This window comes from Rhamphochromis sp. 'chilingali' (assembly GCF_963969265.1).
Source record: "Rhamphochromis sp. 'chilingali' genome assembly, chromosome: 15".
Lineage (NCBI taxonomy): Eukaryota > Metazoa > Chordata > Actinopteri > Cichliformes > Cichlidae > Rhamphochromis > Rhamphochromis sp. 'chilingali'.
The window spans coordinates 24467079-24491384 of record NC_137942.1 but is presented as its reverse complement, the minus strand read 5'-3'; the positions used below and the strand labels follow the sequence as shown (position 1 = coordinate 24491384).

Below are 24306 nucleotides of genomic sequence, written 5' to 3'. Positions count from 1 at the left end.
AAAGAAGGATGGAAGGAAGAATCACATGCATTGTCACAAAGGAAAGAAGGATGGAAGGAAGGATCACAAGCATTGTCACAAAGGAAAGAAGGATGGAAGGAAGGATCACAAGCATTGTCACAAAGGAAAGAAGGATGGAAGGAAGGATCACATGCATTGTCACAAAGGAAAGAACGATGGAAGGCAGGATGACATGCAATGTCACAAAGGAAAGAAGGATGGAAGGAAGGATCACAAGCTTTGTCACAAAGGAAAGAAGGATGGGAGGAAAGATCACAAGCTTTGTCACAAAGGAAAGAAGGATGGATGGAAGGATCACATGCATTGTCACAAAGGAAAGAAGGAAGGAAGGAAGGAAGGAAGGATCACAAGCATTGTCACAAAGGAAAGAAGGATGGAAGGAAGAATCACATGCATTGTCACAAAGGAAAGAAGGATGGAAGGAAGGATCACATGCATTGTCACAAAGGAAAGAAGGATGGAAGGAAGGATCACATGCATTGTCACAAAGGAAAGAACGATGGAAGGCAGGATGACATGCAATGTCACAAAGGAAAGAAGGATGGAAGGAAGAATCACATGCATTGTCACAAAGGAAAGAAGGATGGAAGGAAGGATCACATGCATTGTCACAAAGGAAAGAAGGATGGAAGGAAGGATCACATGCATTGTCACAAAGGAAAGAAGGATGGAAGGAAGGATCACATGCATTGTCACAAAGGAAAGAACGATGGAAGGCAGGATGACATGCAATGTCACAAAGGAAAGAAGGATGGAAGGAAGAATCACATGCATTGTCACAAAGGAAAGAAGGATGGAAGGAAGAATCACATGCATTGTCACAAAGGAAAGAAGGATGGAAGGAAGGATCACAAGCATTGTCACAAAGGAAAGAAGGATGGAAGGAAGGATCACAAGCATTGTCACAAAGGAAAGAAGGATGGAAGGAAGGATCACATGCATTGTCACAAAGGAAAGAACGATGGAAGGCAGGATGACATGCAATGTCACAAAGGAAAGAAGGATGGAAGGAAGAATCACATGCATTGTCACAAAGGATAGAAGGATGGAAGGAAGGATCACATGCATTGTCACAAAGGAAAGAAGGATGGAAGGAAGGATCACAAGCATTGTCACAAAGGAAAGAAGGATGGAAGGAAGGATCACAAGCTTTGTCACAAAGGAAAGAAGGATGGAAGGAAGGAAAGATCACAAGCTTTGTCACAAGTGCAATACTTTAATTTTCTGCTGCTCATTCCTGTGCAATATCCCATCTGCCATCCTGTCATATTTCTTTTCAAGATTTTCTTATTTAATCACTAATGTACATATATTTATATTTATAGATACAGATATATTCAGTCATCTTTTCTCTTTTACCATGTCTCTCTAATATTTTGCTCCTTACTATTTTTCTATTTTCTTTATTGTTTTATTTTATTTTAATATATTTTCTCCTACTGTGCATGCTGCTGAGTGACTGCTGCTCGTCAAACACATTTAATTGCAATGTTGACCCTCTGCTAACTTGCATATGACAAATAAATCTGAAAACTGAAACTAAACTAAGGAAAGAAGGATGGAAGGAAAGATCACAAGCTTTGTCACAAAGGAAAGAAGGATGGAAGGAAGGATCACAAGCTTTGTCACAAAGGAAAGAAGGATGGGAGGAAAGATCACAAGCTTTGTCACAAAGGAAAGAAGGATGGATGGAAGGATCACATGCATTGTCACAAAGGAAAGAAGGATGGAAGGAAGGATCACAAGCATTGTCACAAAGGAAAGAAGGATGGAAGGAAGGATGACATGCATTGTCACAAAGGAAAGAAGGATGGAAGGAAGGATGACATGCATTGTCACAAAGGAAAGAAGGATGGAAGGAAGGATCACAAGCTTTGTCACAAAGGAAAGAAGGATGGAAGGAAGGAAAGATCACAAGTTTTGTCACAAGTGCAATACTTTAATTTTCTGCTGCTCATTCCTGTGCAATATCCCATCTGCCCTCCCGTCATATTTCTTTTCAAGATTTTCTTATTTAATCACTAATGTACATATATTTATATTTATAGATACATATATATTCAGTCATCTTTTCTCTTTTACCATGTCTCTCTAATATTTTGCTCCTTACTATTTTTCTATTTTCTTTATTATTTTATTTTATTTTAATATATTTTCTCCTACTGTGCATGCTGCTGAGTGACTGCTGCTCGTCAAACACATTTAATTGCAATGTTGACCCTGTGCTAACTTGCATATGACAAATAAATCTGAAAACTGAAACTAAACTAAGGAAAGAAGGATGGAAGGAAAGATCACAAGCTTTGTCACAAAGGAAAGAAGGATGGAAGGAAGGATCACAAGCTTTGTCACAAAGGAAAGAAGGATGGGAGGAAAGATCACAAGCTTTGTCACAAAGGAAAGAAGGATGGAAGGAAGGATCACATGCATTGTCACAAAGGAAAGAAGGATGGATGGAAGGATCACATGCATTGTCACAAAGGAAAGAACGATGGAAGGCAGGATGACATGCAATGTCACAAAGGAAAGAAGGATGGAAGGAAGAATCACATGCATTGTCACAAAGGAAAGAAGGATGGAAGGAAGGATCACATGCATTGTCACAAAGGAAAGAACGATGGAAGGCAGGATGACATGCAATGTCACAAAGGAAAGAAGGATGGAAGGAAGAATCACATGCATTGTCACAAAGGAAAGAAGGATGGAAGGAAGGATCACATGCATTGTCACAAAGGAAAGAACGATGGAAGGCAGGATGACATGCAATGTCACAAAGGAAAGAAGGATGGAAGGAAGAATCACATGCATTGTCACAAAGGAAAGAAGGATGGAAGGAAGGATCACAAGCATTGTCACAAAGGAAAGAAGGATGGAAGGAAGGATCACATGCACTGTCACAAAGGAAAGAATGATGGAAGGCAGGATGACATTCAATGTCACAAAGGAAAGAAGGATGGAAGGAAGAATCACATGCATTGTCACAAAGGAAAGAAGGATGGAAGGAAGGATCACATGCATTGTCACAAAGGAAAGAAGGATGGAAGGAAGGATCACAAGCATTGTCACAAAGGAAAGAAGGATGGAAGGAAGGATCACTTGCATTGTCACAAAGGAAAGAACGATGGAAGGCAGGATGACATGCAATGTCACAAAGGAAAGAAGGATGGAAGGAAGAATCACATGCATTGTCACAAAGGAAAGAAGGATGGAAGGAAGGATCACATGCATTGTCACAAAGGAAAGAAGGATGGAAGGCAGGATGTCATGCATTGTCACAAAGGAAAGAAGGATGGAAGGATGGATCACAAGCTTTGTCACAAAGGAAAGAAGGATGGAAGGAAGGATCACAAGCTTTGTCACAAAGGAAAGAAGGATGGAAGGAAGGATCACATGCATTGTCACAAAGGAAAGAAGGATGGAAGGATGGATCACAAGCTTTGTCACAAAGGAAAGAAGGATGGAAGGAAGGATCACAAGCTTTGTCACAAAGGAAAGAAGGATGGAAGGAAGGATCACAGGCTTTGTCACAAAGGAAAGAAGGATGGAAGGAAAAATCACATGCATTGTCACAAAGGAAAGAAGGATGGAAGGAAGGATCACATGCATTGTCACAAATGAAAGAAGGATGGAAGGAAGGATCACATGCATTGTCACAAAGGAAAGAAGGATGGAAGGAAGGATCACAAGCATTGTCACAAAGGAAAGAAGGATGGAAGGAAGGATCACAAGCATTGTCACAAAGGAAAGAAGGATGGAAGGAAGGATCACAAGCTTTGTCACAAAGGAAAGAAGGATGGAAGGAAGGAAAGATCACAAGCTTTGTCACAAGTGCAATACTTTAATTTTCTGCTGCTCATTCCTGTGCAATATCCCATCTGCCCTCCCGTCATATTTCTTTTCAAGATTTTCTTATTTAATCACTAATGTACATATATTTATATTTATAGATACATATATATTCAGTCATCTTTTCTCTTTTACCATGTCTCTCTAATATTTTGCTCCTTACTATTTTTCTATTTTCTTTATTGTTTTATTTTATTTTAATATATTTTCTCCTACTGTGCATGCTGCTGAGTGACTGCTGCTCGTCAAACACATTTAATTGCAATGTTGACCCTGTGCTAACTTGCATATGACAAATAAATCTGAAAACTGAAACTAAACTAAGGAAAGAAGGATGGAAGGAAAGATCACATGCATTGTCACAAAGGAAAGAAGGATGGAAGGAAGGATCACAAGCTTTGTCGCAAAGGAAAGAAGGATGGGAGGAAGAATCACATGCATTGTCACAAAGGAAAGAAGGATGGAAGGAAGGATCACATGCATTGTCACAAAGGAAAGAAGGATGGAAGGAAGGATCACAAGCATTGTCACAAAGGAAAGAAGGATGGAAGGAAGGATCACATGCATTGTCACAAAGGAAAGAACGATGGAAGGCAGGATGACATGCAATGTCACAAAGGAAAGAAGGATGGAAGGAAGAATCACATGCATTGTCACAAAGGAAAGAAGGATGGAAGGAAGGATCACATGCATTGTCACAAAGGAAAGAACGATGGAAGGCAGGATGACATGCAATGTCACAAAGGAAAGAAGGATGGAAGGAAGAATCACATGCATTGTCACAAAGGAAAGAAGGATGGAAGGAAGGATCACATGCATTGTCACAAAGGAAAGAAGGATGGAAGGATGGATCACAAGCTTTGTCACAAAGGAAAGAAGGATGGAAGGAAGGATCACAAGCTTTGTCACAAAGGAAAGAAGGATGGAAGGAAGGATCACATGCAATGTCACAAAGGAAAGAAGGATGGAAGGAAGGAAGGAAGGATCACAAGCTTTGTCACAAAGGAAAGAAGGATGGAAGGAAGGAAGTAAGGATCACAAGCTTTGTCACAAAGGAAAGAAGGATGGAAGGAAGGAAAGATCACAAGCTTTGTCACAAGTGCAATACTTTAATTTTCTGCTGCTCATTCCTGTGCAATATCCCATCTGCCCTCCCGTCATATTTCTTTTCAAGATTTTCTTATTTAATCACTAATGTACATATATTTATATTTATAGATACATATATATTCAGTCATCTTTTCTCTTTTACCATGTCTCTCTAATATTTTGCTCCTTACTATTTTTCTATTTTCTTTATTGTTTTATTTTATTTTAATATATTTTCTCCTACTGTGCATGCTGCTGAGTGACTGCTGCTCGTCAAACACATTTAATTGCAATGTTGACCCTGTGCTAACTTGCATATGACAAATAAATCTGAAAACTGAAACTAAACTAAGGAAAGAAGGATGGAAGGAAAGATCACATGCATTGTCACAAAGGAAAGAAGGATGGAAGGAAGGATCACAAGCTTTGTCGCAAAGGAAAGAAGGATGGGAGGAAAGATCACAAGCTTTGTCACAAAGGAAAGAAGGATGGATGGAAGGATCACATGCATTGTCACAAAGGAAAGAAGGATGGAAGGAAGGATCACAAGCATTGTCACAAAGGAAAGAAGGATGGAAGGAAGGATCACAAGCTTTGTCACAAAGGAAAGAAGGATGGAAGGAAGGAAAGATCACAAGCTTTGTCACAAGTGCAATACTTTAATTTTCTGCTGCTCATTCCTGTGCAATATCCCATCTGCCCTCCCGTCATATTTCTTTTCAAGATTTTCTTATTTAATCACTAATGTACATATATTTATATTTATAGATACATATATATTCAGTCATCTTTTCTCTTTTACCATGTCTCTCTAATATTTTGCTCCTTACTATTTTTCTATTTTCTTTATTGTTTTATTTTATTTTAATATATTTTCTCCTACTGTGCATGCTGCTGAGTGACTGCTGCTCGTCAAACACATTTAATTGCAATGTTGACCCTGTGCTAACTTGCATATGACAAATAAATCTGAAAACTGAAACTAAACTATGGAAAGAAGGATGGAAGGAAAGATCACAAGCTTTGTCACAAAGGAAAGAAGGATGGAATGAAGAATCACATGCATTGTCACAAAGGAAAGAAGAATGGAAGGAAGGATCACATGCATTGTCACAAAGGAAAGAACGATGGAAGGCAGGATGACATGCAATGTCACAAAGGAAAGAAGGATGGAAGGAAGAATCACATGCATTGTCACAAAGGAAAGAAGGATGGAAGGAAGGATCACATGCATTGTAACAAAGGAAAGAACGATGGAAGGCAGGATGACATGCAATGTCACAAAGGAAAGAAGGATGGAAGGAAGAATCACATGCATTGTCACAAAGGAAAGAAGGATGGAAGGAAGGATCACATGCATTGTCACAAAGGAAAGAAGGATGGAAGGAAGGATCACATGCATTGTCACAAAGGAAAGAACGATGGAAGGCAGGATGACATGCAATGTCACAAAGGAAAGAAGGATGGAAGGAAGAATCACATGCATTGTCACAAAGGAAAGAACGATGGAAGGCAGGATGACATGCAATGTCACAAAGGAAAGAAGGATGGAAGGAAGAATCACATGCATTGTCACAAAGGAAAGAAGGATGGAAGGAAGGATCACATGCATTGTCACAAAGGAAAGAAGGATGGAAGGATGGATCACAAGCTTTGTCACAAAGGAAAGAAGGATGGAAGGAAGGATCACAAGCTTTGTCACAAAGGAAAGAAGGATGGAAGGAAGGATCACATGCAATGTCACAAAGGAAAGAAGGATGGAAGGAAGGAAGGAAGGATCACAAGCTTTGTCACAAAGGAAAGAAGGATGGAAGGAAGGAAGTAAGGATCACAAGCTTTGTCACAAAGGAAAGAAGGATGGAAGGAAGGAAAGATCACAAGCTTTGTCACAAGTGCAATACTTTAATTTTCTGCTGCTCATTCCTGTGCAATATCCCATCTGCCCTCCCGTCATATTTCTTTTCAAGATTTTCTTATTTAATCACTAATGTACATATATTTATATTTATAGATACATATATATTCAGTGATCTTTTCTCTTTTACCATGTCTCTCTAATATTTTGCTCCTTGCTATTTTTCTATTTTCTTTATTATTTTATTTTATTTTAATATATTTTCTCCTACTGTGCATGCTGCTGAGTGACTGCTGCTCGTCAAACACATTTAATTGCAATGTTGACCCTGTGCTAACTTGCATATGACAAATAAATCTGAAAACTAAAACCAAGAGCACCTGGCTGCAGCCACTGTCCACTGTGGAGCTCCACAGTAACCGGAAACACGTGACCTCCACAGTAACCGGAAACACGTGACCTCCACACTAGCCGTAAACACGTAACTTCGGTTAAATCGACTTTGACAGCGAAAACTAAATTGCGTTTTTGTTACTATAAAATGGTTTTAAGTGGGGTTTTTTTTTTAACACTCTGGGTTTGTTCAAAAAAAATTCACCATCCCCTAAATTGTTCGTGGCCAAAAGTGACACTTGCTGTTTCGCTGATTTATTATTATTTTTACAGTACATCGTGTTGTGCGTTCTGATTGCTGTAGACCATTGTCAATCAATCTAGTCCAGTGTCTCCTGTACAGGAGCGGTCCCTAATAGGCCCACGGACCGGTCCCGGTCCGTGAGTCCTTTGGTACCGTTCCGCGAGGGTTGATCCTCCGGTGTGAAATGTATGGTTGTAGTTGTGTGTCTTATTTTGAAAGAACTATTTACGCGTTACCATAGCGACCAGAGAGCGTTAAGAAGCAGAGAGGAGGATGTCACTGTCATTGTTGTTGGCGCACAGCTCAAGTCACGTTTATTATTATATTTACAAAATACCACAGTTTCTTTTTTTTATTCTTTTGTTGTATTTATCCGCGACACCTTAAAGGTAGTTCCCTGAAAATATTGTCTGACATTAAAGTGGTCTGTGGTGCAAAAAAGGTTGGGGACTCCCGCTGTACAGTACAGAATGCGTTTAGCTTGTCGAATTTACATAAATCTTCGATCGCTAGCAGTGTAACTCTGAAGTGCTGTACTGTACGTTTGGAAGTTTTCTCCCAAACAAACACAACAATGCCGACGAAACGTTTTGCACCCTCAAATGCACCTTTAGGTTTCATTCCATAATACTGGACTTGTGTTTCTACAAAGGTTTGAACTCTAAGAGTGTTTAAACAAAGAGAAAAGTGTGAAAATGTTCATTCCTGTCTGAGAAAAGTGTATAAAGCATGTAGTGAGGGGTTTTACAGTCTTAACATCTGTAATAATTGTAAAAAATAAAGTTGGCTATGGATTTCACCTACCGCGGGTTATTTTTTGAACGTAACACCAGCGATAAACGAGGCACCGCTGTATTATTAATAGTAGTGTCTGGGACATCTAATTGATTAACATCAACATTGATTATTATGCACTATTATTTTTGTTCAAGGAGAGCCAAAAATATACAACTCTCTCTCAGCTTGTTTGTTGCCAAAAATGGCCACTTTTTGTGTATGTTCACAAAATGCTATAAAATGTATATTTCTTAAAACATTTATCTACTTTTACCGACGTGACTCTTTAAAATAGCACCAGTCCTTTTCATCAAAATCAAAATTGTATCTAAATCTTTTACTCTTTATAGCCAGTTAGGTTATATATTACCATTAACTTTTCTGGTAAAACGGTGATAAAGTCCTAATGTTTTCATGAAACTTCCTTTTTTTCCCCATCTGAGCATCGGGGAAAAGGCCGTCTTGCAATTGTTGAGGTCACTAGTGTGTGCCCCATTTCTTCCAGGATCACTCTCTTTATAGGTTTTAGTGGACTCCTAGTACTGCGAAGTGGTTTCATGGTACAAAGGGATTGTATTCCAAGATCTGGGAGACTGTAGAAATGAGCAGTGATGCCCTTCCTACCATCTTTCCAGAAAAATAAGTGATCTGTAAGCTGTTAGGCTGACTTACAGCAGCAGCACTTTCTGCACCTGCATAAACTCCAGGACACATTTACTAACGGTGTTTGTTGCTGTATGTGCAGCTTTGAATTTTTTAATAATATATATTTTGTTAATATTTTGGCTATGGTGTCTTGTTATGAAATGTAAAAGAGTAAAAGTGTTTTTAGCAGGTGCTTCAAAGCTAAGTTTGACTGGGAAACTCAAAGCTCAATTGGCTGTATCAACAGAAATTCACTGCAGCCTATGTAATATTTCATGCGTCATAATTTATTCTACTCTATCTTGCAAATACATATTTGTGTGGCAATGTCATGCACAACACACATAACTATTAGATCCTTAAGATCAAACCCGTGTCATTGTTTTGGTCCACTGCAGTGCAGTAGTCAAAAAAAAGAATAAGTGAAGTGTCCACAGATAGCCAGGATAGAGCCCAGAGTGTTAATGTTTAAAATGTATAAAAATATTATTGATTACAATTCTTTACTGTTAATATCAACAATAAGCTTTTTATTTTGAAATTACAAGTTTAAAAAAATGCTGTTACATTTACATTTAATGCTGTTTCACTGTAATCATTTATTATAAGTATGGACACAGAATCAAGTGAACAACATTTTGAAATAAGTTTAATTGGAATTTTGTACTATGCAAAAACAAAACAACAACAACAACAACAACATATTAAACAAACACAGCCAGTGCCTTCATTTGTCCATTACATGTCAAACATAGCACTGACCCTTAGCCCCTGATCATCAGCACATGCTTTCAAAAAGAGCTCCATGTCCTTTGCAAACTGAAAAACAAAGAGGAACAAGTCCCTTGCTCCAGTGTCTTCTTCCTCTGACATGTCTCTTAAGACCCTCTGCTGGTCCCCTTGATTTAAGGACAGATATTTGGGCATTGTTACATGTGCCTTATTTTGGACAGCCCACTGCACAGCAGGACGCAGATCTTCAACAACTGCTGGCTCCTGTGTCAGGCAAATGGGGATGAAAACATAGTTATTTCTCTGTTGCAGAACAGTTTTTTAACAGTTATTCAAATGTCACTAACCATGTAATTACACTACTGTTTAAAGTGAATACTGACCTGACTGACTTCCTGGAACTTGCGCTTTTTCAGTCTGAAAATGGGCACGTGTTGTCCTTCAAGCACAGCTTTGGCTTCCTCTCTCCAGTGTGCAAATAGCTTGCCAGAGCTACGAAGAGTAAGGCCACAGTGAGGGCATGTCATTTTCATGGACTTTCCATCAGCTGCAGTTTTATTGAACACAGAGGGTAGAGCTTATGAATGTTCTAACAAAGACTCAGAAAATGGTTCAGATACCGAAGACAAAACCTTGGGGGGGGGAGACGGGTCTCCTCGAAGAGTTCAGCGGGGAGCAGTCCTGATAATGGTGGCTGACTTGGCATTGAAGAATGCTGACAAGACAATAAATGCCTTGCCATATCCCCACGCCGTATGATTGTAATCTTACAGACAGGGCAGTGAAAGTGTCCTGTTGTCCTACAAGGCTGCCTGCACCGGCATATCATTTTATCTGTAAGAGAAAAAAACAAACAAACAAACAGATGTAATTTAAATGTAGTTGTATAGAATGCAATCAATTTGTCTAACAATCAGATTGTACATGTTAACAAAAACATCCAAGCCAACCTCAATAATGAAAGCAAAATGGTATGGATCACAAAAGTTATGTCAAGAAAAGTGGTGAAAAGTAAATAAAAATATATTTTATAAAAACACTATTTTTGTTGCAGATGAATGCACTGAACTGTACAATATCAACAGCAACTTTTAAGTCAACAAAGATACTGCAGAAGTGCTTAAAAAAGTGCATATTTATAACTATAAAGTATATTTAATACAAACATACCTTTTAAAGGCAAAGCATTTTTTATATGCACACTTAGATGCTCCTCAATCTTTGCCCTGACAGTAGGGCTGAAAGTGGGGCACAGAGGGCAGTGAAAGAGTCCTCTGCAACACGTGTTGCATTCCTGCAATTCTGGCTTTAAGCCTGAATTCCAGATTGATGTGTGCATCTAAAACACAGAGAGAAACAGATAAACACCATATACACATTTAAGTTAAGGTTTTAGCAGAAATAACAATTTACACTTGGCATGTAATAGATTTGGGAAGAAAATTCTTGAAAAAAAAAACCCAAATATTTTAAAAGACACTTTAATCTGTGAGATATGTTTCTATTGACATATAACAGTCAATTGAACAGAGGCTAACTAAAATCTGGGCAATAAAAAAGCTGTACAGAAAAGAATGACGAATAGAAGTATTGATAAATATATAAATCTGTTTGTGATGAAATTTGCAGTGTTGACGCTAACCAAAGGTGTCACAAGTACACACGTTCCTTACTACAGTTTAGATACCTCTGTTTAGAAAGCACTGGCTCGACTTTTTAGTCAAGTCGAAGTAAGAAGTACAGGGTCTAAAATATAATTTATGTACAAAATTTTGAAGTAATCTTGCGTCCAAAGCACGCGTGCTGATTTACAAATGTACGGATTACAAAGTACAGATACGCGTGCTAAAATGTGAGAAGTAGAAGTATAAAGAAGTATACAGTAGGCACAAAAAAGTACAGCAGTAAAGTAAAGATACCAGAAAATTCTACTTAAGTACAGTATTGAAGTATTCGTTATTTTGCATCTCTGACGCCAACAATAAATCATACTCTAATGCAAAATGTGGTTTTTGCTTCTTCTCGCCCACAGAAGCCGTTAATCCAGCTCTCTTACTAAAACCAGGGCCAGGAAAAAGCATATCTGTGTGTTTCTCTGCCATGGAGCACGATGAAAAAACATTAAAATAAGGAGGAATGTTGTTGTAACGCAAAAAAAGTGGCAACATGATCATTGTAAGAAAACTAGACGATTCCTAGAATTATGAAATCACTAACGGCAAATTTATATAAGAAAGACTTAACTAACCTTTGCGATCAACTTGCAAGACTTCCACGGTATCCATGCGTGTTTACGGCTACTGTGGAGGTCACGTGCTTCCGGCTACTGTGGAGGTCACGTGCTTCCGGCTACTGTGGAGCTCCACAGTGGCTGCAGCCAGACCCTTCTCACTAAAACTAAACAAAGGAAAGAAGGATGGAAGGAAGGATCACATGCATTGTCACCAAGGAAAGAAGGATGGAAGGAAGGATCACAAGCATTGTCACAAAGGAAAGAAGGATGGAAGGAAGGATCACAAACTTTGTCACAAAGGAAAGAAGGATGGAAGGAAGGATCACATGCATTGTCACAAAGGAAAGAAGGATGGAAGGAAGGATCACATGCATTGTCACAAAGGAAAGAAGGATGGAAGGAAGGATGACATGCATTGTCACAAAGGAAAGAAGGATCGAAGGAAGGATCACAAGCTTTGTCACAAAGGAAAGAAGGATGGAAGGAAGGATCACATGCATTGTCACAAAGGAAAGAAGGATGGAAGGAAGGATGACATGCATTGTCACAAAGGAAAGAAGGATGGAAGGAAGGATCACAAGCTTTGTCACAAAGGAAAGAAGGATGGAAGGAAGGAAAGATCACAAGCTTTGTCACAAGTGCAATACTTTAATTTTCTGCTGCTCATTCCTGTGCAATATCCCATCTGCCCTCCCGTCATATTTCTTTTCAAGATTTTCTTATTTAATCACTAATGTACATATATTTATATTTATAGATACATATATATTCAGTCATCTTTTCTCTTTTACCATGTCTCTCTAATATTTTGCTCCTTACTATTTTTCTATTTTCTTTATTGTTTTATTTTATTTTAATATATTTTCTCCTACTGTGCATGCTGCTGAGTGACTGCTGCTCGTCAAACACATTTAATTGCAATGTTGACCCTGTGCTAACTTGCATATGAAAAATAAATCTGAAAACTGAAACTAAACTAAGGAAAGAAGGATGGAAGGAAAGATCACAAGCTTTGTCACAAAGGAAAGAAGGATGGAAGGAAGGATCACAAGCTTTGTCACAAAGGAAAGAAGGATGGGAGGAAGGATCACATGCATTGTCACAAAGGAAAGAAGGATGGAAGGAAGGAAGGATCACAAGCATTGTCACAAAGGAAAGAAGGATGGAAGGAAGGATCACATGCATTGTCACAAAGGAAAGAAGGATGGAAGGAAGGATCACATGCATTGTCACAAAGGAAAGAACGATGGAAGGCAGGATGACATGCAATGTCACAAAGGAAAGAAGGATGGAAGGAAGAATCACATGCATTGTCACAAAGGAAAGAAGGATGGAAGGAAGGATCACAAGCATTGTCACAAAGGAAAGAAGGATGGAAGGAAGGATCACAAGCATTGTCACAAAGGAAAGAAGGATGGAAGGAAGGATCACATGCATTGTCACAAAGGAAAGAACGATGGAAGGCAGGATGACATGCAGTGTCACAAAGGAAAGAAGGATGGAAGGAAGAATCACATGCATTGTCACAAAGGAAAGAAGGATGGAAGGAAGGATCACATGCATTGTCACAAAGGAAAGAAGGATGGAAGGAAGGATCACAAGCATTGTCACAAAGGAAAGAAGGATGGAAGGAAGGATCACATGCATTGTCACAAAGGAAAGAAGGATGGAAGGATGGATCACAAGCTTTGTCACAAAGGAAAGAAGGATGGAAGGAAGGATCACAAGCTTTGTCACAAAGGAAAGAAGGATGGAAGGAAGGATCACATGCATTGTCACAAAGGAAAGAAGGATGGAAGGATGGATCACAAGTTTTGTCACAAAGGAAAGAAGGATGGAAGGAAGGATCACAAGCTTTGTCACAAAGGAAAGAAGGATGGAAGGAAGGATCACAAGCTTTGTCACAAAGGAAAGAAGGATGGAAGGAAGGATCACAAGCATTGTCACAAAGGAAAGAAGGATGGAAGGAAGGATCACATGCATTGTCACAAAGGAAAGAAGGATGGAAGGAAGGATCACATGCATTGTCACAAAGGAAAGAAGGATGGAAGGAAGGATCACAAGCATTGTCACAAAGGAAAGAAGGATGGAAGGAAGGATCACAAGCATTGTCACATAGGAAAGAAGGATGGAAGGAAGGATCACAAGCTTTGTCACAAAGGAAAGAAGGATGGAAGGAAGGAAAGATCACAAGCTTTGTCACAAGTGCAATACTTTAATTTTCTGCTGCTCATTCCTGTGCAATATCCCATCTGCCCTCCCGTCATATTTCTTTTCAAGATTTTCTTATTTAATCACTAATGTACATATATTTATATTTATAGATACATATATATTCAGTCATCTTTTCTCTTTTACCATGTCTCTCTAATATTTTGCTCCTTACTATTTTTCTATTTTCTTTATTGTTTTATTTTATTTTAATATATTTTCTCCTACTGTGCATGCTGCTGAGTGACTGCTGCTCGTCAAACACATTTAATTGCAATGTTGACCCTGTGCTAACTTGCATATGACAAATAAATCTGAAAACTGAAACTAAACTAAGGAAAGAAGGATGGAAGGAAAGATCACAAGCTTTGTCACAAAGGAAAGAAGGATGGAAGGAAGGATCACAAGCTTTGTCACAAAGGAAAGAAGGATGGGAGGAAAGATCACAAGCTTTGTCACAAAGGAAAGAGGGATGGATGGAAGGATCACATGCATTGTCACAAAGGAAAGAAGGATGGAAGGAAGGAAGGATCACAAGCATTGTCACAAAGGAAAGAAGGATGGAAGGAAGAATCACATGCATTGTCACAAAGGAAAGAACGATGGAAGGCAGGATGACATGCAATGTCACAAAGGAAAGAAGGATGGAAGGAAGAATCACATGCATTGTCACAAAGGAAAGAAGGATGGAAGGAAGGATCACATGCATTGTCACAAAGGAAAGAACGATGGAAGGCAGGATGACATGCAATGTCACAAAGGAAAGAAGGATGGAAGGAAGAATCACATGCATTGTCACAAAGGAAAGAAGGATGGAAGGAAGGATCACATGCATTGTCACAAAGGAAAGAAGGATGGAAGGAAGGATCACAAGCATTGTCACAAAGGAAAGAAGGATGGAAGGAAGGATCACAAGCATTGTCACAAAGGAAAGAAGGATGGAAGGAAGAATCACATGCATTGTCACAAAGGAAAGAAGGATGGAAGGAAGGATCACATGCATTGTCACAAAGGAAAGAAGGATGGAAGGAAGGATCACATGCATTGTCACAAAGGAAAGAAGGATGGAAGGAAGGATCACAAGCATTGTCACAAAGGAAAGAAGGATGGAAGGAAGGATCACAAGCATTGTCACAAAGGAAAGAAGGATGGAAGGAAAGATCACAAGCTTTGTCACAAGTGCAATACTTTAATTTTCTGCTGCTCATTCCTGTGCAATATCCCATCTGCCCTCCCGTCATATTTCTTTTCAAGATTTTCTTATTTAATCACTAATGTACATATATTTATATTTATAGATACATATATATTCAGTCATCTTTTCTCTTTTACCATGTCTCTCTAATATTTTGCTCCTTACTATTTTTCTATTTTCTTTATTGTTTTATTTTATTTTAATATATTTTCTCCTACTGTGCATGCTGCTGAGTGACTGCTGCTCGTCAAACACATTTAATTGCAATGTTGACCCTGTGCTAACTTGCATATGACAAATAAATCTGAAAACTGAAACTAAACTAAGGAAAGAAGGATGGAAGGAAAGATCACAAGCTTTGTCACAAAGGAAAGAAGGATGGAAGGAAGGATCACAAGCTTTGTCACAAAGGAAAGAAGGATGGGAGGAAAGATCACAAGCTTTGTCACAAAGGAAAGAAGGATGGATGGAAGGATCACATGCATTGTCACAAAGGAAAGAAGGATGGAAGGAAGGATCACAAGCATTGTCACAAAGGAAAGAAGGATGGAAGGAAGGATCACAAGCTTTGTCACAAAGGAAAGAAGGATGGGAGGAAAGATCACAAGCTTTGTCACAAAGGAAAGAGGGATGGATGGAAGGATCACATGCATTGTCACAAAGGAAAGAAGGATGGAAGGAAGGAAGGATCACAAGCATTGTCACAAAGGAAAGAAGGATGGAAGGAAGAATCACATGCATTGTCACAAAGGAAAGAAGGATGGAAGGAAGGATCACATGCATTGTCACAAAGGAAAGAACGATGGAAGGCAGGATGACATGCAATGTCACAAAGGAAAGAAGGATGGAAGGAAGAATCACATGCATTGTCACAAAGGAAAGAAGGATGGAAGGAAGGATCACATGCATTGTCACAAAGGAAAGAACGATGGAAGGCAGGATGACATGCAATGTCACAAAGGAAAGAAGGATGGAAGGAAGAATCACATGCATTGTCACAAAGGAAAGAAGGATGGAAGGAAGGATGACATGCATTGTCACAAAGGAAAGAAGGATGGAAGGAAGGATCACAAGCATTGTCACAAAGGAAAGAAGGATGGAAGGAAGGATCACAAGCATTGTCACAAAGGAAAGAAGGATGGAAGGAAGGATCACAAGCTTTGTCACAAAGGAAAGAAGGATGGAAGGAAGAATCACATGCATTGTCACAAAGGAAAGAAGGATGGAAGGAAGGATCACATGCATTGTCACAAAGGAAAGAAGGATGGAAGGAAGGATCACATGCATTGTCACAAAGGAAAGAAGGATGGAAGGAAGGATCACAAGCATTGTCACAAAGGAAAGAAGGATGGAAGGAAGGATCACAAGCATTGTCACAAAGGAAAGAAGGATGGAAGGAAAGATCACAAGCTTTGTCACAAGTGCAATACTTTAATTTTCTGCTGCTCATTCCTGTGCAATATCCCATCTGCCCTCCCGTCATATTTCTTTTCAAGATTTTCTTATTTAATCACTAATGTACATATATTTATATTTATAGATACATATATATTCAGTCATCTTTTCTCTTTTACCATGTCTCTCTAATATTTTGCTCCTTACTATTTTTCTATTTTCTTTATTGTTTTATTTTATTTTAATATATTTTCTCCTACTGTGCATGCTGCTGAGTGACTGCTGCTCGTCAAACACATTTAATTGCAATGTTGACCCTGTGCTAACTTGCATATGACAAATAAATCTGAAAACTGAAACTAAACTAAGGAAAGAAGGATGGAAGGAAAGATCACAAGCTTTGTCACAAAGGAAAGAAGGATGGAAGGAAGGATCACAAGCTTTGTCACAAAGGAAAGAAGGATGGGAGGAAAGATCACAAGCTTTGTCACAAAGGAAAGAAGGATGGATGGAAGGATCACATGCATTGTCACAAAGGAAAGAAGGATGGAAGGAAGGATCACAAGCATTGTCACAAAGGAAAGAAGGATGGAAGGAAGGATCACAAGCATTGTCACAAAGGAAAGAAGGATGGAAGGAAGGATCACAAGCATTGTCACAAAGGAAAGAAGGATGGAAGGAAGGATCACAAGCATTGTCACAAAGGAAAGAAGGATGGAAGGAAGGATCACATGCATTGTCACAAAGGAAAGAACGATGGAAGGCAGGATGACATGCAATGTCACAAAGGAAAGAAGGATGGAAGGAAGAATCACATGCATTGTCACAAAGGAAAGAAGGATGGAAGGAAGGATCACATGCATTGTCACAAAGGAAAGAACGATGGAAGGAAGAATCACATGCATTGTCACAAAGGAAAGAAGGATGGAAGGAAGGATCACATGCATTGTCACAAAGGAAAGAAGGATGGAAGGAAGGATCACATGCATTGTCACAAAGGAAAGAAGGATGGAAGGAAGGATCACAAGCATTGTCACAAAGGAAAGAAGGATGGAAGGAAGGATCACAAGCATTGTCACAAAGGAAAGAAGGATGGAAGGAAGGAAAGATCACAAGCTTTGTCACAAGTGCAATACTTTAATTTTCTGCTGCTCATTCCTGTGCAATATCCCATCTGCCCTCCCGTCATATTTCTTTTCAAGATTTTCTTATTTAATCACTAATGTACATATATTTATATTTATAGATACATATATATTCAGTCATCTTTTCTCTTTTACCATGTCTCTCTAATATTTTGCTCCTTACTATTTTTCTATTTTCTTTATTGTTTTATTTTATTTTAATATATTTTCTCCTACTGTGCATGCTGCTGAGTGACTGCTGCTCGTCAAACACATTTAATTGCAATGTTGACCCTGTGCTAACTTGCATATGACAAATAAATCTGAAAACTGAAACAAAACTAAGGAAAGAAGGATGGAAGGAAAGATCACAAGCTTTGTCACAAAGGAAAGAAGGATGGAAGGAAGGATCACAAGCTTTGTCACAAAGGAAAGAAGGATGGATGGAAGGATCACATGCATTGTCACAAAGGAAAGAAGGATGGAAGGAAGGATCACAAGCATTGTCACAAAGGAAAGAAGGATGGAAGGAAAGATCACAAGCTTTGTCACAAAGGAAAGAAGGATGGAAGGAAGGATCACAAGCTTTGTCACAAAGGAAAGAAGGATGGGAGGAAAGATCACAAGCTTTGTCACAAAGGAAAGAGGGATGGATGGAAGGATCACATGCATTGTCACAAAGGAAAGAAGGATGGAAGGAAGGAAGGATCACAAGCATTGTCACAAAGGAAAGAAGGATGGAAGGAAGAATCACATGCATTGTCACAAAGGAAAGAAGGCTGGAAGGAAGGATCACATGCATTGTCACAAAGGAAAGAACGATGGAAGGCAGGATGACATGCAATGTCACAAAGGAAAGAAGGATGGAAGGAAGAATCACATGCATTGTCACAAAGGAAAGAAGGATGGAAGGAAGGATCACATGCATTGTCACAAAGGAAAGAAGGATGGAAGGAAGGATCACAAGCATTGTCACAAAGGAAAGAAGGATGGAAGGAGGGATCACAAGCATTGTCACAAAGGAAAGAAGGATGGAAGGAAAGATCACAAGCTTTGTCACAAGTGCAATACTTTAATTTTCTGCTGCTCATTCCTGTGCAATATGCCATCTGCCCTCCCGTCATATTTCTTTTCAAGATTTTCTTATTTAATCACTAATGTACATATATTTATATTTATAGATACATATATATTCAGTCATCTTTTCTCTTTTACCATGTCTCTCTAATATTTTGCTCCATACTATTTTTCTATTTTCTTTATTGTTTTATTTTATTTTAATATATTTTCTCCTACTGTGCATGCTGCTGAGTGACTGCTGCTCGTCAAACACATTTAATTGCAATGTTGACCCTGTGCTAACTTGCATATGACAAATAAATCTGAAAACTGAAACTAAACTAAGGAAAGAAGGATGGAAGGAAAGATCACAAGCTTTGTCACAAAGGAAAGAAGGATGGAAGGAAGGATCACAAGCTTTGTCACAAAGGAAAGAAGGATGGGAGGAAGGATCACATGCATTGTCACAAAGGAAAGAAGGATGGAAGGAAGGAAGGATCACAAGCATTGTCACAAAGGAAAGAAGGATGGAAGGAAGGATCACAAGCATTGTCACAAAGGAAAGAAGGATGGAAGGAAGGATCACATGCATTGTCACAAAGGAAAGAACGATGGAAGGCAGGATGACATGCAATGTCACAAAGGAAAGAAGGATGGAAGGAAGAATCACATGCATTGTCACAAAGGAAAGAAGGATGGAAGGAAGGATCACATGCATTGTCACAAAGGAAAGAACGATGGAAGGCAGGATGACATGCAATGTCACAAAGGAAAGAAGGATGGAAGGAAGAATCACATGCATTGTCACAAAGGAAAGAAGGATGGAAGGAAGGATCACATGCATTGTCACAAAGGAAAGAAGGATGGAAGGAAGGATCACATGCATTGTCACAAAGGAAAGAAGGATGGAAGGAAGGATCACATGCATTGTCACAAAGGAAAGAACGATGGAAGGCAGGATGACATGCAGTGTCACAAAGGAAAGAAGGATGGAAGGAAGAATCACATGCATTGTCACAAAGGAAAGAAGGATGGAAGGAAGGATCACATGTATTGTCACAAAGGAAAGAACGATGGAAGGCAGGATGACATGCATTGTCACAAAGGAAAGAAGGATGGAAGGAAGGATCACAAGCTTTGTCACAAAGGAAAGAAGGATGGAAGGAAGGATCACATGCATTGTCACAAAGGAAAGAAGGATGGAAGGATGGATCACATGCATTGTCACAAAGGAAAGAAGGATGGAAGGAAGGATCACAATTTTTGTCACAAAGGAAAGAAGGATGGAAGGAAGGATCACAAGCTTTGTCACAAAGGAAAGAAGGATGGAAGGAAGGATCACAAGCATTGTCACAAAGGAAAGAAGGATGGAAGGAAGGATCACATGCATTGTCACAAAGGAAAGAAGGATGGAAGGAAGGATCACATGCATTGTCACAAAGGAAAGAAGGATGGAAGGAAGGATCACATGCATTGTCACAAAGGAAAGAAGGATGGAAGGAAGGATCACAAGCATTGTCACAAAGGAAAGAAGGATGGAAGGAAGGATCACAAGCATTGTCACAAAGGAAAGAAGGATGGAAGGAAGGATCACAAGCTTTGTCACAAAGGAAAGAAGGATGGAAGGAAGGAAAGATCACAAGCTTTGTCACAAGTGCAATACTTTAATTTTCTGCTGCTCATTCCTGTGCAATATCCCATCTGCCCTCCCGTCATATTTCTTTTCAAGATTTTCTTATTTAATCACTAATGTACATATATTTATATTTATAGATACATATATATTCAGTCATCTTTTCTCTTTTACCATGTCTCTCTAATATTTTGCTCCTTACTATTTTTCTATTTTCTTTATTGTTTTATTTTATTTTAATATATTTTCTCCTACTGTGCATGCTGCTGAGTGACTGCTGCTCGTCAAACACATTTAATTGCAATGTTGACCCTGTGCTAACTTGCATATGACAAATAAATCTGAAAACTGAAACTAAACTAAGGAAAGAAGGATGGAAGGAAAGATCACAAGCTTTGTCACAAAGGAAAGAAGGATGGAAGGAAGGATCACAAGCTTTGTCACAAAGGAAAGAAGGATGGGAGGAAAGATCACAAGCTTTGTCACAAAGGAAAGAAGGATGGAAGGAAGGATCACATGCATTGTCACAAAGGAAAGAAGGAAGGAAGGAAGGAAGGAAGGAAGGAAGGAAGGAAGGAAGGAAGGAAGGATCACAAGCATTGTCACCAAGGAAAGAAGGATGGAAGGAAGAATCACATGCATTGTCACAAAGGAAAGAACGATGGTGTCATGATCCTGGGTCTTTTGACCCAGCGTTTTAAGTTTGAGTTTATTTTGTTCATTAGGTTATCTAAGTTCATTTGGTTATTAGACTCCTTGTGTTTTCTTCCCCTGTATTTAAGTTTCCCCTCAACCTTCGTGTTTCATGCTGCGTGTCATTTGTTATCAAGTTTGTATTATTATGCCTAAGTGTTTCTAGTTATTATTTTCCCCTCGTGTTTCCAACCATGTTAAATCTCCCCTGCTCTTCATGCGTTTCATGTCTGTGTCTTACGTTGTCAAGTTCGGGTTGTCATGTCTATGTCTCATTATGTTTCCTGTTTTATTGTGAAGAGGTCTGGTGTTCTGTGTTCATCATGTTCAGTTTTACTCTCCCACTGTGACGTCATTATGTTCATGTGTGCCAGCTGTTTCCTCATGTGTCTCCACTTCCCCTAATCACCTCCTGTGTATTTAAGTCCTCTGTTTTCAGTGTGTGATTGTCAGGTCGTCTGTTGTTCACGCCAGGTTCTCCATGCCATGTTTCTAGGTTTCATGTCCAGGTTTTTCCATGTTGTTTGTTTACTTCTCCCAGTTTAGGTTAATGTTAGTTTTATTTCTGTTTGCCTTGCCCTTTATTTGTACCTTTTCTGCCAGCCTCATTAAACGGCTCGCTTTTTGTTGATACTCAAGTCTTGATCCAAGTTCCTTGGTGTCTGCATTTTGGGTCCACTCTTCACAATACATACAGTCTGCTCTCGCCAGACTGTGACAGATGGAAGGCAGGATGACATGCAATGTCACAAAGGAAAGAAGGATGGAAGGAAGAATCACATGCATTGTCACAAAGGAAAGAAGGATGGAAGGAAGGATCACAAGCATTGTCACAAAGGAAAGAAGGATGGAAGGAAGAATCACAAGCATTGTCACAAAGGAAAGAAGGATGGAAGGAAGGATCACAAGCATTGTCACAAAGGAAAGAAGGATGGAAGGAAGGATCACAAGCATTGTCACAAAGGAAAGAAGGATGGAAGGCAGGATCACATGCATTGTCACAAAGGAAAGAAGGATGGAAGGAAGGATCACAAGCATTGTCACAAAGGAAAGAAGGATGGAAGGAAGGATCACAAGCATTGTCACAAAGGAAAGAAGGATGGAAGGAAGGAAAGATCACAAGATTTGTCACAAGTGCAATACTTTAATTTTCTGCTGCTCATTCCTGTGCAATATCCCATCTGCCCTCCTGTCATATTTCTTTTCAAGATTTTCTTATTTAATCACTAATGTACATATATTTATATTTATAGATACAGATATATTCAGTCATCTTTTCTCTTTTACCATGTCTCTCTAATATTTTGCTCCTTACTATTTTTCTATTTTCTTTATTGTTTTATTTTATTTTAATATATTTTCTCCTACTGTGCATGCTGCTGAGTGACTGCTGCTCGTCAAACACATTTAATTGCAATGTTGACCCTCTGCTAACTTGCATATGACAAATAAATCTGAAAACTGAAACTAAACTAAGGAAAGAAGGATGGAAGGAAAGATCACAAGCTTTGTCACAAAGGAAAGAAGGATGGAAGGAAGGATCACAAGCTTTGTCACAAAGGAAAGAAGGATGGGAGGAAAGATCACAAGCTTTGTCACAAAGGAAAGAAGGATGGATGGAAGGATCACATGCATTGTCACAAAGGAAAGAAGGATGGAAGGAAGGATCACAAGCATTGTCACAAAGGAAAGAAGGATGGAAGGAAGGATCACAAGCATTGTCACGAAGGATGGAAGGAAGGAAGGATCACAAGCATTGTCACAAAGGAAAGAAGGATGGAAGGAAGGATCACAAGCATTGTCACAAAGGAAAGAAGGATGGAAGGAAGGATCACATGCATTGTCACAAAGGAAAGAACGATGGAAGGCAGGATGACATGCAATGTCACAAAGGAAAGAAGGATGGAAGGAAGGATCACATGCATTGTCACAAAGGAAAGAAGGATGGAAGGCAGGATGACATGCAATGTCACAAAGGAAAGAAGGATGGAAGGAAGAATCACATGCATTGTCACAAAGGAAAGAAGGATGGAAGGAAGGATCACATGCATTGTCACAAAGGAAAGAAGGATGGAAGGAAGGATCACATGCATTGTCACAAAGGAAAGAAGGATGGAAGGATGGATCACAAGCTTTGTCACAAAGGAAAGAAGGATGGAAGGAAGGATCACAAGCTTTGTCACAAAGGAAAGAAGGATGGAAGGAAGGATCACATGCAATGTCACAAAGGAAAGAAGGATGGAAGGAAGGAAGGAAGGATCACAAGCTTTGTCACAAAGGAAAGAAGGATGGAAGGAAGGAAGGAAGGAAGGATCACAAGCTTTGTCACAAAGGAAAGAAGGATGGAAGGAAGGAAAGATCACAAGCTTTGTCACAAGTGCAATACTTTAATTTTCTGCTGCTCATTCCTGTGCAATATCCCATCTGCCCTCCCGTCATATTTCTTTTCAAGATTTTCTTATTTAATCACTAATGTACATATATTTATATTTATAGATACATATATATTCAGTCATCTTTTCTCTTTTACCATGTCTCTCTAATATTTTGCTCCTTGCTATTTTTCTTTATTATTTTATTTTAATATATTTTCTCCTACCATGCATGCTGCTGAGTGACTGCTGCTCGTCAAACACATTTAATTGCAATGTTGACCCTGTGCTAACTTGCATATGACAAATAAATCTGAAAACTGAAACTAAATAAAGGAAAGAAGGATGGAAGGAAAGATCACATGCATTGTCACAAAGGAAAGAAGGATGGAAGGAAGGATCACATGCATTGTCACAAAGGAAAGAAGGATGGAAGGAAGGATCACAAGCTTTGTCACAAAGGAAAGAAGGATGGAAGGAAGGAAAGATCACAAGCTTTGTCACAAGTGCAATACTTTAATTTTCTGCTGCTCATTCCTGTGCAATATCCCATCTGCCCTCCCATCATATTTCTTTTCAAGATTTTCTTATTTAATCACTAATGTACATATATTTATATTTATAGATACATATATATTCAGTCATCTTTTCTCTTTTACCATGTCTCTCTAATATTTTGCTCCTTACTATTTTTCTATTTTCTTTATTATTTTATTTTATTTTAATATATTTTCTCCTACTGTGCATGCTGCTGAGTGACTGCTGCTCGTCAAACACATTTAATTGCAA

General features: G+C 38.9%; 1 long non-coding RNA gene across 2 annotated transcripts in view; it reads right to left on the bottom strand.

Annotated features, from left to right (window-relative positions):
- Positions 1–9243: 9243 nt before the first annotated feature.
- The window catches only part of LOC308411478, a 37367-nt gene continuing 22304 nt past the window's right edge, over positions 9244–24306 (bottom strand). The window contains exons 3-7 of one of the 2 annotated variants that reach the window (XR_013974381.1): positions 11851–11999; positions 10773–10941; positions 10223–10436; positions 9986–10094; positions 9245–9866 (exon numbers count right to left, since the gene is read on the bottom strand). This is a non-coding gene — a long non-coding RNA (uncharacterized lncRNA). Of the gene's footprint in view, positions 9867–9985; positions 10437–10772; positions 10942–11850; positions 12000–24306 lie in introns of both variants that reach the window. The other variant, XR_013974380.1, reaches the window with a different exon arrangement.